The following is an 8993-nucleotide window of genomic DNA, read 5'->3' as shown; positions in this document are numbered from 1 at the left end:
GAGCCTCCTCAAGGACCACTGGTGGTCCCCGGACCACTGGTTGAAAACCACTACAGTAGATATGGCTGCAATAAAACAATAAGTAATATTGTAACTCTTAAATCAGTTAAAGGTATATTCAGTGAATTCACTTAATTCAAATATCACTTATTTTTTCTTATTTTTTGGATAATCCTCCCTACTATAAAGTGTGCTGACCATATAAGGAGTTCCTCCCTGTCCCCAGTGAGCCCCTGGAGTCAAAAAACCCTAGTTTCGGTTTGGGCTTTGGGTGGCAAAGCCTTCATCCAATCAGGATGAGAGGGGCCTTCCTCCAATCATGATTGAGTGGGGCGGGCCTTGGTGCACATGCTGTTGGTCTGTTGCACTTCCCCCACTGTAGAGTGCACATCTTTTTACCGGGGTGGACCGGGGTTTTTTCCAAATTACCCAAATCACTGAATGCTCCTTTAAATCAACACCACCACCGACCACTTTATTGTAATATCAGGTCACAATAACAGTAAAGAACTGACAGTAGCCCCATATGCAATGGTAATGACATCATATTTAATAATCCTACATGTACTACTTAAACGACAACAACAATAATAGTGTTCTGGCTACAGAGAAAATGGCTTTTTTTTTCATTAGCATTTTGTAAATTATATTCTTTTACAAAGAATCTCGCCTGCTAAGCATTACATGGCCCATATAAGCATCTGATATCAGCATCCGATATGGGCTATGTAATGCTTTGGCAGTCGAGATTCTTTATTTCTTTATTCATAAGCATCTGATATAGTGCGCTAATATGCATTTATTCATCTTTATGATTCCCATGCCACTGCAGTCTTACTATTAACCCATGTAGGCCTGACGTCGACATTTTAAAAATGTCTTCTAAATTCTGACAGTTTTCTGAAATACCTATGTTTGTCAGAGGTGCTCAATATTTCATGTCAAGGATCCCAAAAATATATGTAATTGGCCACCGACCCCCATCTGAAAATATGTTTTTCCAGGAACCCCTCAGAAGCAAAGATTTTAGTTAAAAACGTTCGCTCGGAAAGAATATATATTCATTCATTTTCACGATTTTTCAAAAATAGCAGACCTACAAGCTCCTATGAGCTTGTAGATCTGCTATTTTTCAATAGCTAAAGCATAACATAATGCTTAAAACACCAAAAGGGGTTCCTGCCCAAAATGGGTTAAACAACATATGTTCTACAGTATCTGTAACGATAATGTCGAACCAATCGCAGTCCAACCTGTTTTTCTTCCGTTCTCATGTGGGCCACTGGGTTCACAGCTAGGGACTAATATGGTAACCAATCATTTATGATTATGTGTCAAATAAAAAGAAAACTCAATATGCAATGGTGATTATATTTCTCGTGCTCCATTGATTACCCATAGTGCACCATGGGGCTCGGTACGTGGGGAGGAGACAGTGTTTGTCCGTTACTATTATCATATTGTAATGAACCGAGAGGACTGTAACTTCTCGCCAGAGGAAACTGTTATTGCAATCACATCACACACCGAGCTGTGTCTCTGGACTCTGGGAGAAGGTGCTTCACACCGCCAGGCACGTGCACACAACACCAGGCACGTGCACACAATACACATACTGTACACATCAAAGAGGGCTTCAGCCCCTGCCCTTTTACCCGTCTGTAAAACAACTGCCCTTTTACCCGTCCACAAATTCAGCATTTACTGTGGTGAAAGAAATGCAAATGCCCTCCTATCGTTTCCATGCCATGCCGGAAGGAAGGCAGCATTCAGGAGAATTCCTTTTTTTCCCGAAGTCTCCTGAACTTGAACACAGAATTTTGCGTTGAACACATTCGTTTAGAAATCCATGTCGTTACACCTGCATCTCCACTAGCTAAAGAGTGCTGGGTTGTGCCCCGACAATAGCTGATCTACAAGCTCACAACGCATTGACATGTTCGCTATTTTTTGTTTAAAAGTACACCTCTTAACGGGATGTCAGCCCCTGCCCGTCTAACACTCTCTGCACGTCCCTGCTTCACACTACGGTGGATCAGCGGTAGAGTGGCCGGTAGAGCAGCAGCATGGGAACCGTGAGGTTCCCAGCAGGGCTGGACTGGCCATACGACGTACCGGGCATATCATACCGGGGCCGCCATGATATATAAAACATATAAAAACAGGCAGGCAGGCCAATAGGCGGCAGGCCACCAGGAAAGGTCCGGGCGTGCTGCCATTCTGCCATCATGATAGTTTCACTGTACCTGTATATCAGTGAGTGACAAATAAACCCTCTTCTATCTTGAATCCTTTTACCAGCATCATTCTTGTGAGAGCAACACAGGGTTGTGTAGTTGGTCTGTTGTTTTGTATCATTTATGTTGTTCTGTAAAAGTGGTGGTATTAGGGCTTGTTTGTTCGTGTGTGCCTCGACGGAGCGGGCGGTAGAGTTTCTGCTATCTGCGTGCTGGTTGTGGTCGGCCGGTCTGGGCCAAATTCGCACGAAAATTACCGGGCCGAATTTTTGTCCCAGTCCAGCCCTGGTTTTCCAGTTCGATCTCTGTGGGCCCAAAACCGGCCCACCCATCTGTGAATGTGGAGAAGAGGACCATACGATGCGGCACTGCCTTGTCTGCCCTCTACTACCCAACCTGTGCAGCTTAGAAGATCTCGCAGCGTTCATCAATAATAATGCAAAGGACTGTGTAAAGACATGTGAGCTTGTAGATCTGCTATTTTCAAAAGGTTTGTATACATTTGAAAACTTGCAATGTGACATTCTGCATAAATAAGCACATTTACTTTTGGTACTTTCAGTACATTTTGATGTCAATACTGGTGTACTTTCACTCTTTTACTTTGAATTCCGGACGTTTACAACAGAGTATGTATTTTTACATTACAGTATTGATATTCCACTGCTGTGTCTACCAGAGGCTGTACAGTATGTACAGAGGGAGCACACAGAGGCAATACAATAACAGCCTGAGTCGCTCCCATGCACCTCTTCTAACCCATTCTGACCTGAGATCAGATTCTAAAAATGTCTTCTATATGCTGACAGTTTTCTGAAAAAGCTATGTTTCTATGTCAGTCGTTCTTCGAAAAAAAATAGCAGACCTACAAGCTCGTATCGCGCCACTCGGTGGCGCGCTACGAGCTTGTAGATCTGCTATTTTTCAATAGCTAAAGCATAGCATAATGCTAACACCAAAAGGGGTTCCCGCCCATTCTGGGCTAATGGAATACTCACTGGACCCTTCCTGTTTTATTAAAGTGCAACACAGTGGCCATATTCTCATTACTCTGTGTGAATAGAACTGTAACCTTTGTATGCAATCATTCACCACATTCACCACATGGTGACAATATTTGTTTTATTTAGGTATTTCAATTCAAACGTAATACGCTCTATAAACTTTATGACTTTATCCGTGTGCCATAAAGCAATAAGGCAATTACACACATAATACAAACATGCACGTGTCCACTGTGCATGTGTGTGCGCGTGTGTGCGCATGTGTGTGTGTGCGTGCGTGTGTGTGTGTGTGTGTGTGCATGCGTGTGCGTGTGTGTGTGTGTGTTTGTGTGTGTGTGTGTGTGCATGCGTGTGTGTGCATGTGTGTGTGTGCGTGTGTGTGTGTGTGTGTGCATGCGTGTGTGTGTGTGTGTGTGCGTGCATGCGTGTGTGTGTGTGTGTGTGTGTGTGTGTGTGTGTGTGTGTGTGTGTGTCCAGTGCTGAGTCCACTAATTCCTGGACACACGGGACTGTGATCTTTACACTACTTCCAGCTGCCACAGCCCTGAGTCACCATGAACCACATGAACCCTGCATGCTGTAGTTTGGTGTCAGTTGTCACTGCTGTGTAAATAAAATAGTCAATCTATAAGAGATGATTAATGAATTGAAAATGGTGGACCCTGTTGTAAACAAGTTTTGATTGATTGAAGTATGTATTAACACTTGAAATGTAATTACAGTATGTCGTGTATTTTCACACACAACTGACCCAGTTTACTCACTAAACTAGAGAAAATGAACTCTAAAGCAAGCAGCAAACTGTAGTCATCAGATCGAAGAGAAACAGGCAGAGAGATGAAGTGAGATCCCAGAGTTGACCATTTATTTCAAACCAAAGACAGAGAGCTTCGCCGTGGGCCCTGAGCAGGAGGCTCAGGAGCTCCCAGCACTGACCGTAGCCAGCTAAGACTCATAACCTTTACATTGACAACATGAGATATATACTTTCCACATTGAATTCAGAGGTGGAGTCTGAAACTTCACAGAGATTGAAAAACACATGGTAAACAAATTGTCCCTCAAAAGGTTTCTTGAGACAAAAGAATGCTAAGTGTCTTCAACACCTCAGCAAGCCTCAAACAGATTGAGAACAAAGCCTAGCCACAGGTACTTCCCTGAGAACTTCTAATGAAGGAAGGCTCCCAGACTAAGCACTCTTGACCAGTCAATGTGTCTACACTTAACCTGCATCTCAAATTAGCAGTCAAATAAACAGTGACCTAAATGTATAGTATAATCATTGACAGAATATAGCATTATGGCTTATGGACTATATTTTACGATACCACAAGTACATTTCAAGCACAATTCAATACAAAAACTGTCAACTGTGAGTGGACGACACCATAAAAGCATTACACTTGTTTACAAGAGCTGGGTCCACCTTGTTCAATTCATCATAACATTTAGACGTATAAATATACACTTCTATATATAGCCAAAAACAGGAAATCATAAAGTGTAATTCTTATAATCATGGTGTCGTCCACAGCAACAGTTTTTGTATTGACTTGTGCTTTCGTTTTGAAATGTATACCCCATTTTGGGCGGGAACCCCTTTTGGTGTTAGCATTATGTTATGCTTTAGCTATTGAAAAATAGCAGATCTACAAGCTCATACACCGAGTGCCGCGCTAAGAGCTTGTAGGTCTGCTATTTTTGAAAAATCGAAGAACGACTGACATAGAAACATAGCTTTTTCAGAAAACTGTCAGGATGTAGAAGACATTTTTAGAATCTGATCTCAGGTCAGAATGGGTTAATGTGAAACAAATGTTTTCAATCCATCGATCAGATGTATTATGAGATATGAGACATATATGAGCCTGCAGTGCAGTGGTACCATTATGTTCAGTTGGAACCAGGCAGTACCACGCAGTAGCACTCAGCAGGACAGCCAGCCAGGCAGATACAAGTGATCAAAACAAACGTCCTGATCTTTCAGATCGTCTATTTTCAGCGAGTGTAAAATCAGTCAGTGTGACGGCATCAAGGCAATAAAATACATTTTGGTCGACTAAATCAACATTCCAGTTGACTAAATGTGACATGAAAACCTAAATTAGCTGTCAAAATCAACACTGCATGGTTGTGTGTTTTAATATAGATGAACAGAACAGATACACAAACTAACATGAGACCAATGATCCAACTAAACAGGTACTGAGACTGACTGACTGACTGACTGGCTGGCTGGCTGGCTGGCTGGCTGGCTGACTGACTGACTGACTGACTGACTGACTGACTGGCTGGCTGGCTGGCTGGCTGACTGACTGACTGGCTGGCTGGCTGACTGGCTGGCTGGCTGGCTGGCTGGCTGGCTGGCTGGCTGGCTGGCTGGCTGACTGGCTGGCTGACTGACTGACTGGCTGGCTGGCTGGCTGGCTGACTGACTGACTGACTGACTGACTGACTGACTGACTGACTGACTGACTGACTGACTGACTGACTGACTGACTGACTGACTGGCTGGCTGACTGACTGGGGAACAATTAAGACTGATATATTTACACCTGGGGATAGACATGCCCATAGATATACAACACTATAGACAAGACAGGCAGTGACTCTCTCTCTCTCTCTCTCTCTCTCTGTCTCTCTCTCTCTCTCTCTCTCTCTCTCTCTCTCTCTCTCTCTCTCTCTCTCTCTCTCTCTCCAGTATCTCTCTCTCTCTCTCCCTCTCTCTCTCTCTCTCTCTCTCTCTCTCTCTCACACACACATACAGAAATCACAATAACATTGAATGATGAAAATAATCTTCCTAATTTTAGAGTATAGGCCTAAAGTATTGATTATAAATGTATGATGTTTACAATTGCTATAGATGGTGGAGTGTGTGTATTGAAATCAATGTTTGTAACCTGTACATATATTTCATAAAGAAAAATACATTGTTCTCAGTTTGCTGCTGACACGATGAAGTTATTCCCGGGTGGGTAAATGTTTTTAGATTTATTGGCAGAATGGCAGAGCGTGTTATAAACGCCACAACAACACCGCGTACCGATATTGTGTTTGCAGATGTTGGCTCCCGTAATGGAGAGAGAGAGGACGACGCACACATAAATCACTGTAATTAAAAAAGCATGCAGCGGATTCACACAGCGTGGACACGTCATTTAACAAACAATTTGATAAGGATATTAACCCACTTAGGATGGGAACGCATCTGTGTCACATTATATAGCTTTTAATTTAACCACTTGAACCATTATTTTAAACTTTTAGCTATGTTGAAAAAATAGCAGATCTACAAGCTTGTGGCGCGTCACCGAGTGCCGCGCCACGAGCTTGTAGATCTGCTATTTTTTGAAAAATCGTGAAAATGTGTACGCAAATCTTTTGAATGTATATTCTTTCACAGCGAACGTTTTTAACTCAAACCTTCGCTTCTGGGCGGTCCCTGGAACAACATATTTTCCGATAGGGGTCGGCGGCCAAAAACATATAGTTTTTGCGGTCCATGACATGAAATATATAGTTTGAGAACCACTGATATAGAAACATAGGGTTTTTCTCAGAAAACTGTCATGATTTCGAGGACATTTTGTGCAGCTCAACCCATTTTGGGGCAGGAACCCCTTTTGGTGTTTTAACGGTTATACTTTAGCTATTGAAAAATAGCAGATCTACAAGCTCATAGCGCGCCACCGAGTGGCGCGCTACGAGCTTGTAGGTTTGCTATTTTTGAAAAATCGAAGAACGACTGACATAGAAACATAGCTTTTTCAGAAAACTGTCAGGATGTAGAAGACATTTTTAGAATCTGATCTATCAGGTCCAAATGTGTTAATATGTCTGTTCGACGTGCGGACAGGAGGCCTATCACTGCAGTAATCACATGCAGTGATCACATGCAGTAATCACATGCACCTGGCTGGCTGAGTGCCGAGGCATTATTGGGTCCTCCCGCTGGGTCGAAGTCAAATGACATGTTATTATTTGGGCCACGTGTGGAATCAACCGGTGAGTGATTAATAATGAATCCATTTAGGCCCGACGTCGAAATAAAAAAAAACGTTTGCTCTGAAAGAATATAATATATTCAAAGATTTGTGCCGCATTTTTACGATTTTTCAAAAATAGCAGACCTACAAGCTCATAGCGCGCCGAGCTTGTAGGTCTGCTATGTAGGCTGGCTGACTGACTGACTGACTGGCTGGCTGGCTGGCTGGCTGGCTGGCTGGCTGGCTGACTGACTGACTGACTGACTGACTGACTGACTGACTGGCTGGCTGGCTGACTGACTGACTGACTGACTGGCTGGCTGACTGGCTGGCTGACTCATGCTCATAGCGCGCCACCGAGTGGCGCGCTACGAGCTTGTAGGTCTGCTATTTTTGAAAAATCGTAAAAATGCGGCACAAATCTTTGAATATATTATATTCTTTCAGAGCGAACGTTTGCTATTTTTTAATAGCTAAAGTCTAACATAATGCTTCGTTAAAACACCAAAACGGGTTCCCATCCAGAATGGGTTAATCTTTAAATATTGGAGGGAATTATTATATAAGCAAAAAATGAATCTCTGCAGCACGTGTAATGGATTGGAAACAACATCCATCCAGCAGTTCTCCGTCACGACCAGCAGAGGGCAGCTTGCTCGAGGCGGTGATTGATGTTTAGACACTGTGCTTTGCTATGCATTGTTTATACCCAGTGGTGTAATTTACTTAAGTAAAAGTACTGCGATATTTAAAAAAAATACTCTGTGACAAGTAAAAGGCCTGTGTTCAAAATGTTGCTTGAGTAAAAATACAAAAGTATTGGCATGAAAATATACTTGAAGTGCCAAAAACAAGTATAGCTACTCACTACTGTACTGATGAAGGCTGGATGGCCCAAACGTTTTGTCTCCAAAATGCAAGAATAAATGACTGAAATGCAGTCTTGGTGTGTGCGACCCATTACCGTGATTTATATGATATGCCAAAAACAAGTAGGCCTACTGAAATGTTTGAAAATAGCGATGTGACACGTTGTGAGCTTGTAGGCCTATATGTATAAAATAGGGCTAAAGTGGTCAATGTATGTTTTATAATAGGCTATGATCATTTATATCTGCAAAGTAGACTAACTATAGTTTACTTTATTTTCAAATTATTGTAGTGGAGTAAAAGTACAATAGCCTATAGTTTGCCTCTCATGCGGGGCAGCGGTGGCCGAACGGTTTGCGGAGCGGTCTTGTTATCGGAAGGTCGCCAGTTCGAATCCCCGGACCGGCACGTTCAAATTACCACCGTTGAAGTGCCCTTGAGCAAGGCATTGAACCCCTACCATGAAATGTTCTATGAGCAGGGTCTGGCTGTAAACAAGCATCTCGAGCTTAGTCCATTCACCCTGGGTAAACAAAGAACTTTGCTTTGCTTTGCTTTAGTGGAGTAAAAGCACAATAGCCTATAGTTTGCCTCTCATGTGTAGTGGAGTCTTCAATGTTTGTGTTTATAAACTTCTGTCTTCAACGTTTGTGTTTATAAACTTCTGTCTTCAATGTTTGTGTTTATAAACTTCTGTCTTCAATGTTTGTGTTTATAAACTTCTGTCTTCAATGTTTGTGTTTACAAACTTCAGTCTTCAATGTTTGTGTTTACAAACTTCTGTCTTCAATGTTTGTGTTTATAAACTTCTGTCTTCAATGTTTGTGTTTATAAACTTCAGTCTTCAATGTTTGTGTTTATAAACTTCTGTCTTCAATGTTTGTGTTTACAAA

The sequence above is a fragment of the Electrona antarctica genome, assembly GCF_951216825.1.
Source record: "Electrona antarctica genome assembly, chromosome: 7".
Classification (NCBI taxonomy): Eukaryota; Metazoa; Chordata; class Actinopteri; order Myctophiformes; family Myctophidae; genus Electrona; species Electrona antarctica.
This window is presented reverse-complemented; position numbering follows the sequence as displayed.